Below are 21,374 nucleotides of genomic sequence, written 5' to 3' on the forward strand. Positions count from 1 at the left end.
AAAAGGAAAAGAACAATTGTTTACCCTTCCTAGACACCTTAGTCACACGCCTGCCTAATGATACACTTACCTTCACCGTATACAGAAAACCCACACACACAGGCAGATACATTCACAAACTCTCCCACCACCACCCCTCTCAACAATATGGCATTATTAAAACTCTTACCAAGAGAGCCCACAATCTTTGTTCCAGTGGAACCGCCCTCACCACTGAGCTTAACCACATACACAGCACTTTCCTCTCCAATAGCTACAGCTTTCACAGTATCAAAAAAATAATGAACTCCTCCCCCATTCCCTGTCCTTCTCGTCAACAAGATTTTAAAAATGTCATCACCATACCCTACATCCGTGGCACATCTGAAAAAATAGCCAAGATACTAAAACAGTACAACCTACACACAGCATATAAGCCCCACCGTAAACTTGCTACCCTTATCCGTTCTACGAAAGATCAGCTCCCTCCTCTCTCTCTGCCTGGAGTTTACAAAGTACCCTGTTCCTGTAAGCTGGCGTACTTTGGACAGACAGGCAGATCAGCATCCATCCGTCTAGAGGAACACAAGTCTTACATCTTCAAACACAACTATGGCCATTCAGGCTTGGCTGACCATGTTTTGGACATCACTCACAGGGTATCATGGAAGAAAACCACCATGCTCCACCACAGCAAATTCAAGAAAGAGACTTTTCTTAGAAGCAGCAGCAGCAGCTCTCAAAAACCAACCAAATCCCAATAAATACGGTTGCATTAAGCTTCCGAAGATTTGGGAAACACTCATCACCAGAGTTCCTACCTTACATTCCAGGCCACCTACTACTGCCCTTAGAGGGCGCTCTACCTAGATAGGACTTTAGTGTCACCCATGTGGTTGGGCTTAGTATTGTTTGTTATTTGTGTATATGTTACATTAATTGTTTTTGTAATCCCCGTAGATGTCCTAGTGACTAGGATGAAATATAGGAAGTATTAAATTCTATTTTAATTCTTTGTGAGTGTTGTAAAAAATCCATTAAGCCTCCAACATGATGTCCTCACAGCACTTAAGCCTCTACACACGTATGAATATGGATAGTATGAACTGAAACAGAGTTCCCAATATGTGTGAGTTTGTGGTATATTTTCGTGGCTATTTTGTTGTTAGTTCTGATTAATCTCAGGTTTAAGAAATTGATGGATTTGTTCTGTTCAGTTTCCATGGTGAATTTTAGTCTGTTGCTGTAATTGTTAAGGGATGTTTGTAAGGTGGTGATGTGTGTAGGTTCTCCAATGCATAGAATGTTGTCCACGTATCTGCCATAAAAGGTGATGCCGCAGGGTGGAAGGGTGGAGTGAGAGTGATTCTATGTGTGCCAGGAATAATTCCGCTAGTTGTCCGCTGATGTTTTGGCCCATAGGGAGACCGAAAATTTGAACATACGTGTTTATGAACTTAAAGAATTTGGCTGATATTATGAGTTTGATCAAGTTTATGATGTCATTAGGTGTTAAATTTGTGCGTGCAAGGTGTGGTCCTATGTGAGTAGTGTGTGTACGATGTCTAAAGTTCTGGGGACGTCTACGTTTAGTGTATAATGAAGTTGCATCCAATGAGGTGAGGACGTCTTCCTGGTATAAAGTAACGTTATTTATTTTCTGGAATAGGTCGTCCGTATTTTTTATCATAGAGTTTGACGTTGTAAGTAATGGTTTGATGAGTTTAGCTACGAATTTTGCTAATGGTGGTGTTCTTGTAGGAGACTATAGGCCATATCAGTTAACTGTCTTTGTTTGTTCCCAAACATACAAAGCGTGTGGTGTTTTTCATTGTAGTTTTGTCTGTCATGTTTTGATTTTTTAAGGTGGTGTAGGGTGGTGTTGATTTGTTTTGAGGTCGTGAGTGGGATCATTTTGGATTTTTTGGTAGGTGTGTTGGCTGTTGGCGGTTTGGTTGATGATGACTACTGTATCCCCTTTGTCTGCTTTTGTGATCATTATATTTGGGTTCATTTTTAAAGATAATAGGGCTTTTTGTAAGTTGGGAGTAATGTTGGGTTTCACTATTATTTTGCTATTTATGATGTTTATTTTCTGGAATATTGTATCTCTGTTTGGGTAATTTTCAAGTTTAGCTTGGACTTCAATAATGATGTCTTTGCTCGGTACATGTCTTGGGGATACAGTGAAGTTAAGTCCTTTGTTCAGGATGGTGATTTCGTTGGGTGTGAGATTATGATGTTGTAGATTTATGGTGGGATTGTCTTGTGTGGGCTGCGAGGTGGTAATATCCGAAGGGGTGGAAGCTGCATGTATTGTGTATTGGGTACCTGTTAGGGCATTCCATTTTTTTGGGGTTGGGCTTCTATTAATTGTGTGTAGTCATTGATGTGTGTTTGGGTAGTACTTTGTGAGAAAACTGCCTCTGGGGTCAGTAAAGTTTTCAATCTACGTTTTGCATTGTGAATGTATGAATATGCTTGATTTTTCTTTTGAAATCTGTCATTTATGGCCTGTTTGATGAGTGCACGTGATGCTTGGTAGCAAATTTTTTTATTTCTGGGAATTGGAAATCTACGTTTTGTATTGTGAATGTATGAATATGCTTGATTTTTCTTTTGAAATCTGTCATTTATGGCCTGTTTGATGAGTGCACGTGATGCTTGGTAGCAAATTTTTTTATTTCTGGGAATTGGAAATCTACGTTTTGTATTGTGAATGTATGAATATGCTTGATTTTTCTTTTGAAATCTGTCATTTATGGCCTGTTTGATGAGTGCACGTGATGCTTAGTAGCAAATTTTTTTATTTCTGGGAATTGGAAATCTACGTTTTGTATTGTGAATGTATGAATATGCTTGATTTTTCTTTTGAAATCTGTCATGTATGGCCTGTTTGAAGAGTGCAATGATGCTTGGTAGCAAATTTTTTTATTTCCAGGAATTGAGCGGTTCCCGCGTACCGTTGCGAATTTTGTCATGGCGTTGTGATTGAGACAATTTTTAAGGAATATTATGTGTATTTTTTGTGTGGTGTATGTTAGGATGGTTTTCTGGTATGTATCTTTTGTAAAATTTATACATTCATTGAATGCATGATGTGAGCCCATGACATAGCATTGTGTTTGGTGTGTGTGCTAAAATGATCTTCTATTAGTCTGCATATATTTACCCTTAAAATACACTTATAATACCCTAAGAATTCTTGAGTAAAAAGCCAATGTATTTAAAATAAGGGACACTCCTAAACGAAAACAGGCAAAAATTGCTGTAAAAATAATAGCTTTTAAGAGGAGCAACATGGGAATTTCCTAGAAATAATACCTATGTTTACTTGTGTTTTGTAAACATACAACCTTCATCCATTGGCTCTCTACTCAAAAAATCCCCCTTCTGCCCCCATCCATCAAAATAAACTCCTTAAAATAAGATCATTTTAGCGCACGCACCAAACACAAGGCGGCCCACGTCATGCATTCAATGAATGTATAAATTTTTCAAGAGATACATACCAGAAAACCATCCTGACATACACTGCACAAAAAATACACATAATATTCCTCAATTGCTTCAATCACAACGTCACGGCAAAATTCGTGACAGTACATGGAAACTATTCAATTCTTGGAAATAAAAAAATTTGCGACCGGGCATCACGCGCACTCATCAAACAGTTTATTTATTTATTCATTCATATTGAGTTTTCTCCCTTTTCTTCCCCATCCCTATTGGGGCGAGTTGAGCCCCCTCTTGGGGGGGGGGTTAAGTATTTATGGCTGTAGATCAGTGTGTGTGTGTGTGTGTTCACGGGGCCGGTTTGCCTGCTTGCAGGATGAAAAACCCTAGATAAACTGGGGGGAAGAACCCTGCTGTCCACACCCAAGACCGACTAACTTGGCTATGGCTGAGGAAGATCCTTAAGCTCCTCACGTCGGCGACGGAAATCGAACCCAGGACACTCCTTCCACAGGCATATGTTTGCAAAGCGCATAGCCACTAGGCTAACCGTGCAGACCTCAAACAGTAATAAAAAGACATAAGCAAAATGTTACCTGCATTTCTATGGAACAAGTATTTAGGCATAATCGTGTAGTGAAGGTGACAAATACTGAAATAAACAGAATAAGCAAATCAAGTAGGATGGAGTGCTAATTGAATAAATGTACACAGTATTCCAACTAATTTTAACTTATGGTCTGAGAGTTGAGTTAGAAATAAGTTGGTCATTCTAGGAATTGCAGATTATAAGTTTTGAGGAAAATTACTGTATGAACAAATAGCATCATGGGATTTTTATGCAGTGCCATCATTAAAAATGAAGATATTACCTCCAGGGAGTCCAAAGACCCTTTGAGGGAGGTCTCCTACTCTACAACTTTCTCCACCTAATTCTTCAACTACAATCATCATCTACACCAAAGCCATCTACTGCCCACCATCACCACTGGTATTTTCACAGGTGATCACAAACATCATTGTCCACAGCAGGATTTGAACCTAACCTGCAGTGCTAGAGAGCAGATATGCTAACCACTCAGCCAACCAGGCCAGCAGGATATTAGGAAGGAACCTGGAAATGATAACATTAAAGGACGTGTCGTTAGGGCTGATCTAATTTGGTCTGGTCACTTAAACATAATGGAAAAGAGATGTTACCAAGACAGGTGTTTGATGCTAAAAAAAAGCAGGAAAATGACCCAGAGAAAGATCTAGGTGGATTGATGCAGTTAGAAGTACCCTAGGAGACAACAATATAAGATCTGATATTATTGGAATCCTTACAAATATCAGTTTATTGTTAATCTTGACAAATATCAGGAAAATTGTTAATTGGAAGTTAATATTACTGTAAACTTAATCATGTAGTGCTCTTTCAGTATTCTGTACACCTCTAAATGACACTTACCAGATATTTTAATAACTAGAGCTGTTTTCATGAACTTACAGCATGCCTTTTGAACTTTTAAATGCTCATTGCATCTCTTTGAACATTGCTTTACCAATATGTTATTCTCATTTCTTCACTGCAGAGTGCAAAATCTTGCATTTATTAACATTAAAATGACATTTCGTTATCTGTACAAGTTTTATTAATATTCCTGAAGGGACTTGATGTCACCAGTGCTCCTTATAACTCCATCTTTGTATCAGCAAATCGCTAAATGTTGCTTGTCAGTCCATACAAAATATTAACAGATAAGTTAAATAACATTGTCTCAAGACATCTTCTGGCAAGTCACTGGTTGCTTCTTTCTCTGTGATATCCTTTTACACAACTTACTGCTCATGTCCCCATGATTCATCATGGAAAAATTCTTTGCAGACAGTTCGAGGGAAGTGACTACCACCTACATTTGTATTTTTACAGTAACCAGTATGGCCATGGCCCTTGGTTACACATTGTACTGTTCCTTCTAATCTATTTTCATTTGTAGTACTTCAGTGTTAATAATAAATTTATTCATTCATTTTCAGATATTTCAATTACATTTCCTATCTGAACCAGAATATGAATTATAAATAACTTTTGTCAAAGTTCCTATTGCTGTAAGTTGATTATTCCAAAACCTTGTTTCTTTGTTTGGCACCAGTTGTTTTAGCAGATAACTAACAGAATTATTTTAATTTTTACAAATTGATTTCCTGTTATCTTTTCATATATAATATCCTTTACTGTGTTCTTCTACCTCCTAAAAATAAATATCGATTATTACAACTGCTGATTGTTGCGATTTCTGAGATATTTAATATATAATAATCCTTTCTAGTTACTAGACAGTAATCCTTAGATATACTAGCCAATAATGCCAACATCACCAGTCTGAAAGCCATGTGAGATTATTCATCATGATTGTGGTCTTTAAGAAGAAACAGTTCTCAGAAGTTACACTAAAGAGCCATAAGCAATTACCTAGTTTGTCAGAAATTTTCAGTTCCATTCTTTTGAATAATTCTGAATAAAAATGCTGGTATTTCTTTCATAGGTGAATGCAGTAATTTCGTAAATTAATTCTGCCTAATTACCCCAAACCTCAATTTCTGATCCATAATAGTCACTTTTTTATTATTAAAAAATTATAAATGATCTGAAGCAGTTGCTTTGAATCTTTAATGTGATAAATCACCTTCTGGGGTGAAAAATGAAGTGCGCCTTTGTTGCTCCACTTTTTTTTTTTGGGGGGGGGGATCTTTTTTAAGGCTACTACCACAAAAGGTTGTACAGCTATAGTATCGATGAACTATAGCTGTACAACAATAGGCTCGCTAGGGAATGTTTTTTAGCATTTTGGTTATTTTATTCACTTTTTATTGTTTCACCTGCTCTAGAGACCAAACGTCGAAATTTCTCAAGCCATTTCAGGCCTCCTTTAAGCAGTGCTGTGGTCTTTCATCAGATGATGAAATTCATCTCTCACCTAAAAACAATTGCAAACATCCATGCCCATTGCCAGTTTCGAATCCACAGCTCATTGGCAGGAGAGGATACGCTATCCAGTTGGTTGTTAACGACATATTTCTGATTACAGTTTATTTTTGAATGGCTTACAAGAAAATTAATTACATATTGCACTTTGGGAGCATGTATCTAAACATTTTTCAGTAAAGAACACAAATTTCTTAGTGTCATAAAATACTAGTATTGGGGAATAGGTAAAGACTATTAATGCAGCTGCAGATGGCAGTTTAGTTTATGCTGATTTACATCATGGTAGAATTTGTGTAATTTTATTATCATTTTCTTTAATATTACTCAAAAGTGTACCTATATCTTAAACTTGCTCTGTAAATGATAATAGCTTACAAGATGTCTCTGCTATGCAGAAAAATTGGAGTCATTTTCAAAATAAACATGTATTCAATAACTGAAACACCTCATCTTCTGAATTAGTTCATATATAATATCACATCTAGATGGGTGTCTAAGTGTGCAGAAAATTGATGAACAGTTAGAAGAATAAATATTCTTAAATATGGTGCCTTTCTCCTTAAATCACCTTATTCCAGTTTTCAAAAAATTAATATTCCATCAGCAGGACCTGTAGTATCTATGTAAGAAAGAATATATCTTTAAGATGAAACAGAAATTAGGAAACTACCTGATCAATAAAATATTACTTTCACTTTATAAAAATAAAATATTATGAAAATCTAATTAAAATCTAAATAATCCATATATATTTCACAAAATAGTTTGTATTTATTTTGTACTGCATTTACTTTTCACATACGGATATCAATACAATACCATTTCAATATTCTAGCTCGGTGCTTCCCAAACTTCTGGATGTCAGGGCCCCCTTTGCAAAAATTAAAATATTTCACGGTCCCCCTCGGAAAAAAATCGTAATAGAGAGATATATTATTATAATATTTATTGTATTTATATTCAATACAAAACATACACAGCGAATATTGCAAAATTCAAATACATATGTTACATTTTTTGCCTCTTACCGTTTGGTTCTGAAGACGATGTGGGCTGTTCTGGTAAAATATGAAATACTGCCTTTTTTTTTTTTTTTTTTAGTCTGTTTCTGCTTCTGATTGTTCGCGGGATTTTTTTTTTCTTTTTTTTTTATCAGCCACTTATCCATCTCAGGGTTAAATTTTTTAACATAGAATAGATCAAATAATATCACCACTTACCGATACTGGCACACCACAGACTGATAACATGAAATTAGTGAATATTACCTGAATAAGGGAATCCCCAGACCAGGAACATTTTTCTCTTTTATGACTTCTCACTTTAAGGTAATTAAGCCTAACATGAAACAGACAGCAAAGGCAGGTTATTAAAACGTGCATATGATTGGTGCGGTATTAACAAAAGATCATGCAACCGAAAGAAAGCATAGCTGACAAGTGAGTTGAAATGCTAACTCTCTTCAACCAAATTCTATATGTGAAACTGCCTTAACATTCATTATTATTATTATTATTATTATTATTATTATTAAACAAGACCTCATGGAGTCAAAGACTCATTTAGGAGGTCCTTTTATCTCACACACATCTCATCATACCGGGTCTTAAACACATTCAAACTCCTTGCAGACACCACACTCTCAGGCAAGGCATTCCAATCATTCACAACTCTGCACGAAAAAAACCTGCCTCTCACTCCCCTACTCACACCCTCTTTATACAGTTTCCAGGGATGACCTCTGGTTCTCCCCTGATCTCCCACTATTCGCTGTAGAACTTCTCCACCATTGATCCTATAGCAACCCCTTACCAACTTGTAGGTCTCTATCATATCTCCCCTCTTCCTTCTCTCCACTAGTCTCTGCAAATTACATCTTTTCAATCTTTCCTCATACTCAACATTCCAGAGGTCAGAAACTACCTTAGTCAGTCGCCTTTGGACCCTTTCCAACATCTCCTCATCCTTCTGAAAACCAGGTGACCAAATCTGGGCACAATAGTCCATGTGTGGCCTAATCAAAGCCTTATACAATGGAACAAGAATCTCCCTACTTCTACACGTCAGTGTCCTCCTCATCATTCCCAGAAGTCTTTGTGTTGTCTTCACAATTTTGGCGATGTGACCCCTAAATTTTAGATCCTTATCCACTATCACTCCCAGATCTCTTATTTCCTCTACTTCCAACAATATATTCTTACCAAGCATAAATTCTGCATCCCATCTTTGTTTTCCAAATTTTAAAACCTTACATTTTGCAACATTGAACTCACACCCCCATTTGCTTGCCCAATCACTCAATTTATTCAAGTCTTCTTGCAAGGCCACAACATCTTCACTACTCTTTATGGTTCTTCCCAACTTTGCATCATCTGCAAACAACTGAATATCTCCATCCAAATCTTCGCCAATATCATTAATATACAAGTTAAATAGTAATGGCCCTAAAACAGATCCCTGAGGCACTCCACTAGTGACTTTCCTTTTCCTGGATATTGCACCCCCATACACAACTTGTTGATACCTATCAGATAGCCAGTCTCCAATCCAATGCACTAATCTAATATCCAACCCCATCTGCTCTAGTTTGACTGTCAACTTATCATGAGGCACTCTATCAAAAGCTTTTGCGAAATCCAAGTATATTACTGTGTATCCTTCTCCTCTGTCCAAGGAAGCAGTCACTTTATTGTAATAAGTAAGTAGATTACTAAAACACGACCTCCCTTTAGCAAATCCATGCTGTCCATCAAAGATTATACCATTGTTGTCAACCCAACTCTGGATTCTAGCTCTCACAAGCTTCTCCAACAACTTAACCACAACACCCGACACACAGATAGGCCTATAGTTTGATGCTTGAGTTCGATCACCTCCTTTATGAAGTGGCACAATCTTGCCCTCCTTCCACTCTTTAGGGACTTGACCAAGTGCAAGACTCGTATTAAAAAAATATGTCAAGGCAGGTGTCAACTCTCTGGCACATTCCTTCAGAATACGTGGTGATATATTATCAAGTCCCACAGCCTTATTTACATCTAGTTTACTCAACTCCCCAAACACCTCTTGCTCACTTACAGTCAGTCTCTCCTCCCCATCATCAACTGCTCTTAATCTCTCCATGAAGTCACATTCACAAGATTGAAAGATCTTTATGAACTGCTCATTAAGTATCTCCACCACACATTCTGCAACAGCTGTCTTTATACCATTTCCTCCAATCAATGTCATCCTTCCATAATCATTCTTTCTTTTGCTGGCTACATATCGAAAGAACTCCCTAGGATTCTTTTTAGCTTCATTAGCTAACTGCTGTTCATACCTCTCTTTAGCTACTCTCACCAACCAAGTCACTCTCCTTGCCTGGTCTTTGTAGAACTCATGAAATTGGTTACTTCCACTTCTCTTATGCTGCCTCCACAATGCCCTTTTTCTCTGTATTGCATGCTTAATCTCTTTATTCATCCATCTCACACCTAACTTATTTAACCTTCTCACCCGTGGTATACATTTAGACATTGCATCCACTAAATATTTTTTGAAAATCCCCCAAGCTGCATTGATCTCTTTTCCAGCTAACTCCTCATTCCATGCTACACCTGCAAGCTGTCTCCTGAGCTCTTCATAATCACCCCCCTTGTAGTTCCACATATACCCTTTTTTCACAGGGGTCCTTGCACTGCTGGCAACCACCCAAGTAATCACCTCATGGTCACTTTCACCAATTGGTGGATGATTTGATACCTCATTGATAATTACATCCTCCGATGAGATGACCAAATCCAAGACCCTTAATCCTCTTGTGCCCTCTGTTACATACTGTCTGAGGTAGTTATCCCTCAAAAACTCAAGAAACTCATTTTCTTTACTTCCAGTTGCTATCTCTTCATTCCAGTCTATATTGCCATAATTAAAATCACCCATAATGATCACCCTTTTCTTATTTGCTTGGCTTATTTGACTATACATTTCACTATCACCACCATCCACATTACCAGGTCTATAACAACATCCCACCAAGTATTTGATTCTATTCACCTCTATCTCACACCATACTGCCTCAAAACCACTGGCCCCATTTCCCCCTTGCATCTCTACCTTGTATGGACATAACTCTTTCTCTATCATCAATAGCACTCCCCCTCCCTTTTTACCCCTTCTATCCTCACGAAACACATCATACCTTTCCATCTCTATTCCTGTCAGGATGTCATCCTCATCTAACCATGTCTCACTTATTCCGACAATCTCTGGGTGCACAGACGCAATTAGTGCAACCATTTCATCCGCCTTGTTTCTTATACTTCTAGCATTGGTATACAAACACAACAACTCATTTCTGGATCTACAGCTAGTTCCACTGATACCACTCACTCGATGTGATCTCTCCATGCTGGACTGGGGCCATTTCCCTTTCTGCTTCTTCATTTTAGAACCCTTTGCAATTCCATCTGTTTCCTTTTGATCCCTGATCATCCCATTACTTTCCTGCCTACACATTCTCTCACCTCCTCTTGGAGCATCCACCTTTCTCACGCTGTGTATCCCTGTCCACCCTGAGCCTCCCCGTTTCCCTGCTCCTCTTGCACACCCATTCTCTCATTATCTATACTCATACCACTCACTTCCACATTCATTTCCACTCCTTCAATCTCTCCTGTCTTACTCTCCTGCTCTTCCACATCACTCCCCTCTTGATCTGATTCATTCTCTCTATTCACTTCTCTACCTTCCAGCAGCAGTCTCTCCAAGCGACTCACACCATAACCACTCAAATGCAGTCCATCGCTCCCATACAGCTCACTTCGTCCCTCAAACTCATTCCACACATTAACAAACTGTACTCCCATCTCCTCACACATTTCAGCCAGAATATCATTCATAATCCTTGCTCTCCGCCTCATTTCACCACAATCATACCTAGGCAACACACTGACCACCCTTCCTGTCACACTATTCTCCTTTATCTTTCCAAGCAGTCTCCTGACATTCATTTTGACATGCTCTTTGTTCTCTCTCAAATCATTTGTTCCAATTAATACAATTAACTCTTTTGCTCGTTCCCGCCTCATGTTCAATGCCTCAATCACTCTACTCATTTTACCGCCTGGAAAACATACCTTGTGCATTTTATCCTCTAGCACACCTTTAATAATGGAGTCGCCATACAACGCCACTCGCTCATCTTTTGTTAACTCTTTCATGCCATCATGATTTATTTTAATAGTTTTGACCTGCATTCTCTTAATTTCATTCCGCATCCATTTCATTTCTTGCTTCATCCAATCCAATTCACCTTCTGAACCTCGCGACACATTCACTCTATCATTAAATCTTTCTAACTCTCGACCCTCTCTTCTCACTTTCCCTCTCATTCATCCTTCTTTGTTTCCGTACTTTCGGTCCAACATACGTCCAACTTTCACTGTCATTCTTCTCACTTTCACTCTCACATATCTTTCTTTGTTTCCGTACTTTCGGACTAACATGCGTCCAACTTTCGCTATCATTCTTTTCACTTTTACTGTCATTCATCTTTCTTTGGTTTAGTACTTTCGTTCCAACATGCGTCCAACTTTCGCCATCAGTCATTCTTTTTTCGCTATCATTCATTCTTTCGATTTTTTTTACTTGCGGTTTCTGCACCACGCCATTTCTACTTTCATTCGTTCTCTCAATTTCGTTTCTTTCCGCCTCACTTTCGTCCCTTTTAACATCCGTTACGGTTGTCAAATCGCTCTTTTTCTTTTTTCCTGATTTTTTAACATTTTTTCGCCTGTCTTTCTCGCCATTCTCTTTCAAACGTGCACTCACGACACAATCGGTACTAGCACTTTCTGTCATCAACTTCATATTCGCATTCATCAATTCCTCGTTCAGGTCACATTTCGCACACACCCTTCTTCCATCCGCACTAAACATCCACAAATCATTTATGTAATCGAAGGAATACATATAACAGACCTCACACTTAACGAACCTACTGAAATCCAAATTAAAATCATGGAATGACAATGCAGCCGCCATTTTTTTTTCTCTGCAGGTTACTAGGTCTAATATTAACGTTTTCGTATTTAGTTTAAGCAAGAAAAAAAAAACCCACACTAATACTATCGGTAGCGTACAACGTTTACAGCCGCTCTTACTTAAACAATTACGCATATATACTTAATTATTCCTAGTAAAACTTATCTGAATCAGGAGCTCTTCAAAGCACGTTCGTAGCCATAAGTAATATATATATATTATATATATATATATTACTTAGTTTTAACACTTTTACGAATTTGACACGTTCCGTTGAATTTTATTGCTCCCTTGGGAAATCGAACTTGCACACATCTAATTAATAACAATAGTTTTTAGTTAGATACTGTGTTTGCCCATGCAACATATGGTTTTGTTTCAGTCTATACAGCATAGTTTCTGTATGAGGGGACTTGTGATTCATTAATTAGTGTTTTTATCCCATTTGTCTCTATTTGCACTATTTGTTGAGAAATATATTACACAGACTGCTCATACCTTATTCACTGGCATAATAAAAGTACTTGTTTTTATTGCTTCTGCAGTATAGTGGCTGTTAGGGAGGGCGTGCTGTTTTTCACTGCAAACGAATTACTATCTCCCCACATGAACTTGTTTAAGCTTTTTTTCATGTGTGAAGTATATGCGAATCTTTTATTGGTAACAGAAAACTAGCTCGGATGACAGTGATAATATAAAACGAGTTTTGATATGTATATAAAGTCAGTATCAACAGTCCCTGATTACGAACGCGTGATGAAAGGGACAGGAAGATTTGGAGCCTCCCTGGAGAGCATTCGAAGTAAATACAATTAACCACTGCTTTGAAATGAAACATATGAATAAGCAATGGTGGGGGGTGCTTAAGGGTCAAAGCTGTATAACTGAGAGGAGACCTCCACATAGCCTTTAAAGGAATGCGGAGAACCGACCAGGGCTTCTGACCTAATGTCCAATCCTCACCTTCTCGTGGTGCACCCTGTTGGGTATCTACTTTGATACTGAACGAACGAGGATGGGCTGGCAATTTGGGATTTAGCCGACCAAATTGTATTCTTATTGGTTAAACCAAAATAAAAAATGATGGTACAACATGACAAAATTTCATGCCAGCTGGGGCGTCGCCCGGTTAAACAAGGCCCCCGTTGTTTTCGCCAGGGAACCAGGGCGAATAGCGAAAAGTCTGCTACTGGAACAAATCTGAAAACAAACCCCAACTCAACATCACCAGAGTTAAAGATCGGTACTATCAACGTAAGAAGCCTGAATGGCAAAGAAATGGAGCTAGCTGAGGAATTAGATAAGTACCAGATCGACATAATAGGGGTGACTGAAACAAAAAAGACCAAAACTGGTGAGATCTTTCTGAGCAATAAATACAAAATGTTATATTCAGGCAATAACAATCAAGGAAAAGAAGGAGTAGCCATAGTATTCAACACAAAATACGAGGCTAATCTTCTTGAATGGCAGTCAGTCTCAAGTAGAGTAATGTGGGCAAATATGAGAATGGGGAACTGGACAATGAGACTTATTTGTGCCTATGGTCCCACAGAAGGTTCTACTAAGGTAGAAGTGGAGGAATTTTTTGAGGCTTTAGAAAAAGCAACTGACACAATGAAAAAGGAAAAGTTGGTCCTTGTTGGGGATCTAAATAGTAGAGTAGGAAATGATTGTGAGACATACAAAAATATTTTGGGAAAATTTGGAGAAAAGAGCAAAGCTAATAATAATGGCAAATATCTGTTGGATTTCTGCTCAGGACATGGACTGGTTATTACTAACACCATGTTCCAACATAAAAATGTGCACAAATTCACATGGAGAGAAGAGGCTAGGAATAAGAAAAGTCTCATTGACTATGTTATTGTTGATAGTGATGTTTTCTCCCTGGTGCAGGACACCAGAGTGTACAGAGGATTTGAAATTGGAAGTGATCACTATTTAGTCTTGAGCAGGATAAAATTGAATTTCATATTGAAAAGAATAACATGTAAGAAAGTTTTAAAGCGAATAAAAGTTGAGCAGCTCTCAGATGTAAACTGTAGACTAAAATACAGAAATATTATTGAAAAGAAAATGAAAGAGTTTGAGAACAGGAATCAAACCTTGGAGATTCAGTGGCAAACTCTGAAGGAAACATTGATTGATTCTGCCAGAGAGGCATGTGGTGAGGTTGTCTGCAAAGATAAAAAAATTAGAACTCCCTGGTGGACACAGGAAGTTAAAGAGGCAGTGAAGGAAAAGAAGAAAGCATATCAAAAGTTCCTGGCAAATAAGTCAGCTTTTACTCTTACAGAATACAGAGACAAATGTAAGAAAGCTAAACAGTGTGTAAAACTAGCTAAACAAAAGTCATGGGAGGACTTTGGCAAGAATATAGAAAATAAATATCAAGAAGGTGGCAAAATATTCTGGAGGTTGTTGAAGAAGCTTAGGAATGGAGGAAAGAGTGCTGTAAAAGGAATTAGAGATGATAAAGGTGAAATGAAAACAGGAGAAAAAGATATCCTTGAAGTATGGAGTAATTACTTTGAAAAACTGCTAAATGAAACAAGCAGTGATGACAGCACAGTGATAAAAAACACTGACCAGGCATGCAGTCAGGAATACATATCCATACTTGAAGTAGAAAAAGCCATCAAAGGCTTGAAATGTGGAAAGGCAGCAGGAGTAGATGATATTCGACCAGAAATGCTGAAGTATGGTGGTATAAGAGTCTTACAGTGGCTGCACTGCATAGTTCAGAAAGCCTGGACAGAGGGACGAATTCCCGATGATTGGAGTAGAGCTCTCATAGTACCCATATATAAAAAGGGAAATAAAACTGAATGTGAGAATTACAGAGGTATTTCCCTACTGAGTGTTCCTGGCAAGATCTATGCAAGTATACTTGAGAAACGGTTGAGAAGAATTGTGGAAGAAAAGCTTGGTGAAGAACAAGCTGGATTCAGGCCAAATAGAGGCTGTCAGGATCAGATTTTCACTTTACGACAAATAGTCGAGAAAGCATGGGAATATAACAAAGATCTGTATTTGAGTTTTGTCGATTTGGAAAAGGCATATGACAAGGTGCCAAGAGAGAAGCTATTCAATACGCTGCAGTTATATGGTGTCAATGGGACATTATATCAAGCAATACTTAGTCTTTATTTGAGTTGTGAGTCAGCAGTTAGAATTGAAGGAAGTACAGGAAGATGGTTTAATGTTAAATCTGGTGTGAGACAAGGATGTACATTATCCCCTCTGTTATTCATTATCTATATGGATCACATTATGAAGGAATGTGGTATTAAACCTGATATCAAAATTGGAGATGTTAATGTCAGCTCTTTGCTTTATGCGGATGATGTTATACTTCTAAATAAATCTGCTACAAGTCTGCAAGATTCTCTGACTAAATTGAATAGCTGTTGTAATAGATATGGTATGAAGGTCAGCAATAAAAAGACAAAGACAATGAAAATAGGCAGAATCATTGAAAATGTCAACTGTGTTGTGAATGGAGAACCTGTGGAACAAGTAAAACATTTCAGCTACTTAGGCACAATTTTTACTGAAGATGGTAAACTAAATATAGAAATAGACAACAGAATCAGCAAAGCTGGTATCGTAGGAAGTCAATTGAATAAATTCATATGGAATAAGAAAGAAATTAGTCGGAACACTAAATTAGCTGTATACAAGACTGTGTTCAAACCAATTTTAACTTATGGATCTGAGAGCTGGGTCAGAAGTAAAACACTTGACCAAAGACTAGAGACCGCAGATATGAGAGTCCTGAGAAAGATTAGAGGCGTGAACAGATGGCATCAATGGCAATATCATATTAAAAATGAGGATATTAGGAAAGAACTTGACATTGTCAGCATCCAGGAATGCGTTAGCAGAGCTAATCTCAGATGGTATGGTCACTTAAATAGAATGAGAGAGGAAAGATTAGCAAAACAAGTGTTCTCTGCCAGGTTGGCAGGAAAACGACCCAGAGGAAGACCAAGATATAGGTGGATTGATACGGTACAAAGTGCCTTAGACGATAGAAATATAAGATCTGATAATGTTGGAGTCTTGACAAGTAACAGACTGATTTGGAGGAAAGTTGTAGATAGGAAGTTAGTAATGATGTAATTTTTTCATGTAGTACTGTCATATCCTGTACACCCCTTGAGGGTACATGGCAGGAATTTGATGATGATGAATAAGCAATATTTACTAATATTCATTAAGTGCCGAAATACGCAGGAAGCAAAGTTTGTGAACTAACACCAATGTGTGAATTTTTCCATTAAAAAAAACAAAAAAGAAATAATAAATAATAAAAGTTAAAAATGCTTTTTTTTAAATAAAAAAATCTACTTAGTCTTAAAACATTTTAAATTTGTTTTCATTATTTCATGGCCCCCTCAACAAAACCTACGGCCCCCAAGGGGCTGCGACGCACAGTTTGGGAAGCGCTGTTCTGGCGAATAACATTTTCTGCAAATTTTTTGTGTGATGGCTTCTTTCCCCAGCGATGAATTTTCCATGAACCTTTACTAATACATCACAAGAGATCTATCTCGCTTACTAATCTCTCTATCCTCATTTCCCTAACTTGCTTAATAGCCTTCAAAAATTCAAACTTATCATTGTCTTGAATAAGCCTATAGCACATCAAATCTGAGTGAATGATAAAACAAGATTTCTTTTATTAATCCATGATTGTTAGATATTTGTCTGTTGGCCTATTGACCCAATCTTAAATTTTAGTTCTGATTAATCTTTCTAGTACCTTATTACAACTGCCTATTTACAGACTTTCCTTATAAATGGCAACTTCTGTCTAAGCATCACTCTTGTAAGGTGGTACTGTTTTTCCTATTACATCTTTCCATTCTAGGAACTTCGTTTTTTTTTTTTTTTTTTAAATTTTTATTTATTTGTGTGGGGTTCCCCCCATTCCTTGACTGCCCCTTAGGACTTGAGTCCTCCTAATGAGAGATTAAGTACATCCTATGACTGTAGCTTGTGTGTTCACGGGCTCAGTTTACCTGTTTGCAGGATGGAAAACCCCAGATAAAATGGAGGGAAAAACCCTGCTGTCCATGCCCAAGACCAGCTGACTTGGCTATGGCTGAGGAAGATCCTTAAGCTCCTCACATCGTCGACGGGAATCGAACCTAGGACACTCCTTCCCCAGGCATATAGTTGTGAAGCACATAGTCACTAGGCTAACCGTGAAGACAGCAACTTCTGTAATGCAGTTGCAATAGTTCTCTTAGTTTGGCAGCTATGTTTGAATCCTGTCTGGGATGCAAAGAACCTTGGGGAATTTTCATATGTGGGATTTTTTCCTCCCTATTAGCTCTGGGAGAAGGGGGGGGGGATCCTTGATAAAACTGGCAAAAAAAAAAATCGTAATTGACATAATGTACAGGCCTTACAGCTTCCTTGTTGTAGCTGTTATCTATATAGTGCAATACTTTGAAGTCCTCTTTTTTGCAAGATTCATTGAACAATCAGGTTTAGGTTGTTATAAAAATGTAGCAGTACACACCCCACAGTTGTACATATGACTCAACACCTTATCATGTACATCATTTCTAGTTCATGCTACATGAGTTTCTCCTAGCATTTAAGCCTTAACACACAGATTATGGTCATTTCTAGTCCTAGTATGCACCTGTATTTTGAGTTCACACACTGATATAATACACCAACAAAATGCTCATTAAGTAATTTCACTACATATTTTAGTGGTCACTCTTTTACCAGGTATCCTGTATAATCATTGATCTTGCTTTCCACAGTGGAACTTACTTAGATTTCATTTGATGTACTATTCTCCTCTCATTGCATTTTTCTTTCCTTGCTATGCATATTATTTTGCTAATCATAGATCTTATATTACCTTTAACGTCTTTTTGTCTTTATATCTTATGTTATTTTATACCATCTTTAATTGCTTGTCCAGTTTCACTGTTTATTCACTTTTATCTTATCCAATAACTTTTATATTGAATTGTATATTCTCTTTGAGGAAAGATGACTGTCAATCTTTTGTTTGTAGCTTGTCATCCTATGTTATTGATGCATGTTGAATATGATGCTCTGCTTAATCGTACATCTTACTTCCACATATTTGTTTTTGGCTGAAACCTTTTTATGCGTAACATTCCTGGTGCAGAAATGCACTTTGTATTTCATATTTCTTGTAATTAAAATCCTCCATTAGGTTAACTTATTTTACTTGCACAGGTTGTTCATTTACTTGAACACTTTATCACCATTCTACTAAAGATCTATTTTAAAAAATTAAATGTTCATCTTAATCTCAGCAATCTTTCATTTTTTATCTTGAATAGTAAGATCAGCATTCAGGGCATTGATTATGAAAGATCTTGAAGACATGCCAACCTGGTTGGCCAAGTGGTTAGCATATCTGCTTTCTAACCAACAGGTTGTGGGTTCAGATCCCACTTTGGGCATGAATGTCTTTAGGTGGTAGATGAATTTCTTTTCCCAGTGTAAGACTATCTCCTTGCTTACTGGAGACCTGAAGTTGCTAAAAAAAAAATCCATCTTTGGTCTCTATTGCAGGTCTTTCAGATTATGTAAAAAATGAATAAAATACAAGAAAAATAAAAGAATCAATAAAAAAAATATAGGGGAAAGTCCTATCCCACCTATTGTATTAATGTACTATATGTTTACAAAAAAACCTTTCATAAGTGGGAGCTAAAAAAAAAAAAAAACTAGGATGTTTAAATTCTTAAATGTTAAGTAAAACATTAGTCAATTTCCCTAACTACACTGTTGTCTATCACCTGCTGAAATCGCTTTCATCTTTTTTTCCCAACATTCCAAGTATTTGTGCCTACAACCATTGACTCCTTCAGGGTGATTATAGATCACCCACATCAACAGTCCTATCTTTTACATGTACACATCTATTTTATTGACTCGCACTCTTAGAGAAAAATCTAGTTCTTCTCCTTAACTACACCCAAACTTCTACAAATGCCTTTTGTCCTCTTTCTATATAACGAAAAATTTCACCAGTTGTTTGCTTGTTTATTCTTTCATGCACGAGCCTTAATTCTTTTGTATTATATATAGAAAATGATTCATTTTATTTTCTTTACCTACCTCTAACAGTTATCTCTATATAAAGCTAGCATCCCGACACCTTTTCAGCAGTTTTTCCCCATACAGAAGGGTCATAAAACCTATACATCAGTATAGGTTTAATTTTTCTCCTTAACCACTTTCTAGGTGTGTAGGCATGTTGTTTAGGAGGAATCTATTAACAAGTGTCTTCAAAAGCAAGAATATTTTTTCTTTATTTTTTTTAGAAGAATCTATATTTGATGCTGTTCCAAAAAATAAAGGTAGATGGAATGAAGGAAGATGAAGTTTTTATTTATTGTAAAATTTTCTGATAAATATATGGAGTTATAATAAATTCAGTTTAATCCTTTATCCAAGTGTGAGCAAACAAAGTTTGTGCTTGAAAGTATCTTCAGGACTGGGGTAAGGTGGTGCAACACCAGGGCGACTCCTTGCAAAGGTGGAGCAAGCTACCATCACTCCTATCTCAGTATCTCCCATAATGCAAAACACATCTCCTTGCGGATATGTCTAATGTTATGCATTAAGGGGCCACTACCCAGACTAGTTTCGACCTTTATTGAGGTCTTTTCAGTGGGAGCCAGGCCCAAGTGGAGATACCAGCCAGGAGCATTAGCAAGGTCATCTCTTCCTATAGGAGTTGCCAAATGGTCTGCCACCTTTTTAATAAATTACTCTGGATTTAGAGAAAGATGTTCAAAGTTTATTTTTCACTTGGTTAGAATATAATAAATTTAGTTTAATCCTTTATCCAAGTGCGAGCAAACAAAGTTTGCTCTTGAAAGTATCTTCAGGACTGGGGTAAGGTGGTGCAACACCAGGGAAACTACTTGCAAAAATTTATTAAAAAGGTGGCACACCATTTGGCAACTCCTATAGGTAGAGATGACCTTGCTAATGCTGCTGGCTGGTATCTCCACTTGGGCCTGGCTCCCACTGAAGAGACCTCAATAAAGTTGAAACTAGTCTTGGTAGTGGCTCTTCCCTTAATGCATAACATTAGACATATCTGCAAGGAGATGTGTTTTGCATTATGGGAGATACTGAGATAGGAGTGTTGGTATCTTGCTCCACCTTTGCAAGGAGTCGCCCTGGTGTTGCACCACCTTACCCCAGTCCTGAAGATACTTTCAGGCGCAAACTTTGTTTGCTCACACTTGGATAAAGGATTAAACTAAATTTATTATATTCTAACCAAGTGAAAAATAACCTTTCAAAATACATGGAGTATCAGAAAATTTGTCACAGGAGACCTGTACTAACCTTCACAAACACAGTACCTATTATACCTGTCCTTACTCATTTACTATCAGAGCACTCACAACTATTTCTGGAAATCCATTCCACTCATTCACCTTTCTCCAAGCAAAATTAATCTGTGCACTCTTGCTAACCAACCACACTCCAACTTCCAGGGGTGATTCCTAGGTCTCTCCATTCATTGTGTACAGGAAAACCTTGCTAAACATGATTAATTAGTCTAATTAATGCATGCTAAGTGAAACCGAGTTAAGTGAATACAATAAACAATAGGAATAATTATAATTCATCCCTCAGTTAGCGTAAATTTGGAAAACAAAATACAGTATAAGCTATATTAGAGGATAAAATTATCAAAGTTAATAAAAATTAATTGCTTAAATTTTTATTTGATGTCTAAACAGTTGAGGTACTTTTTTACAAAAAAATTAAGGAAAGATGTTGAATCGTGCTTGACTGTTTTTGTCATGCAGTTTGCAATAGCTGGTGATCAATCGCCTTATCAAGATTTTGGCGGACTTCGAAAGATTGTTCTATATCAGGATCAGCATCAAACAAAATTTCCTTAGCA

The 21,374-nt window shown here is 37.3% G+C and overlaps 1 protein-coding gene across 1 annotated transcript in view; it reads left to right on the forward strand.

Annotated features, from left to right (window-relative positions):
* Window positions 1–21,374, forward strand: part of eRF1 (eukaryotic release factor 1) — a 254,647-nt gene that overhangs the window by 13,938 nt on the left and 219,335 nt on the right. The window lies entirely within an intron of this gene.

This window comes from Typopeltis vanoorti, chromosome 14, assembly GCF_054136105.1.
Source record: "Typopeltis vanoorti isolate ZY-2024b chromosome 14, IOZ_Tvanoo_1.0, whole genome shotgun sequence".
NCBI lineage: Eukaryota > Metazoa > Arthropoda > Arachnida > Uropygi > Thelyphonidae > Typopeltis > Typopeltis vanoorti.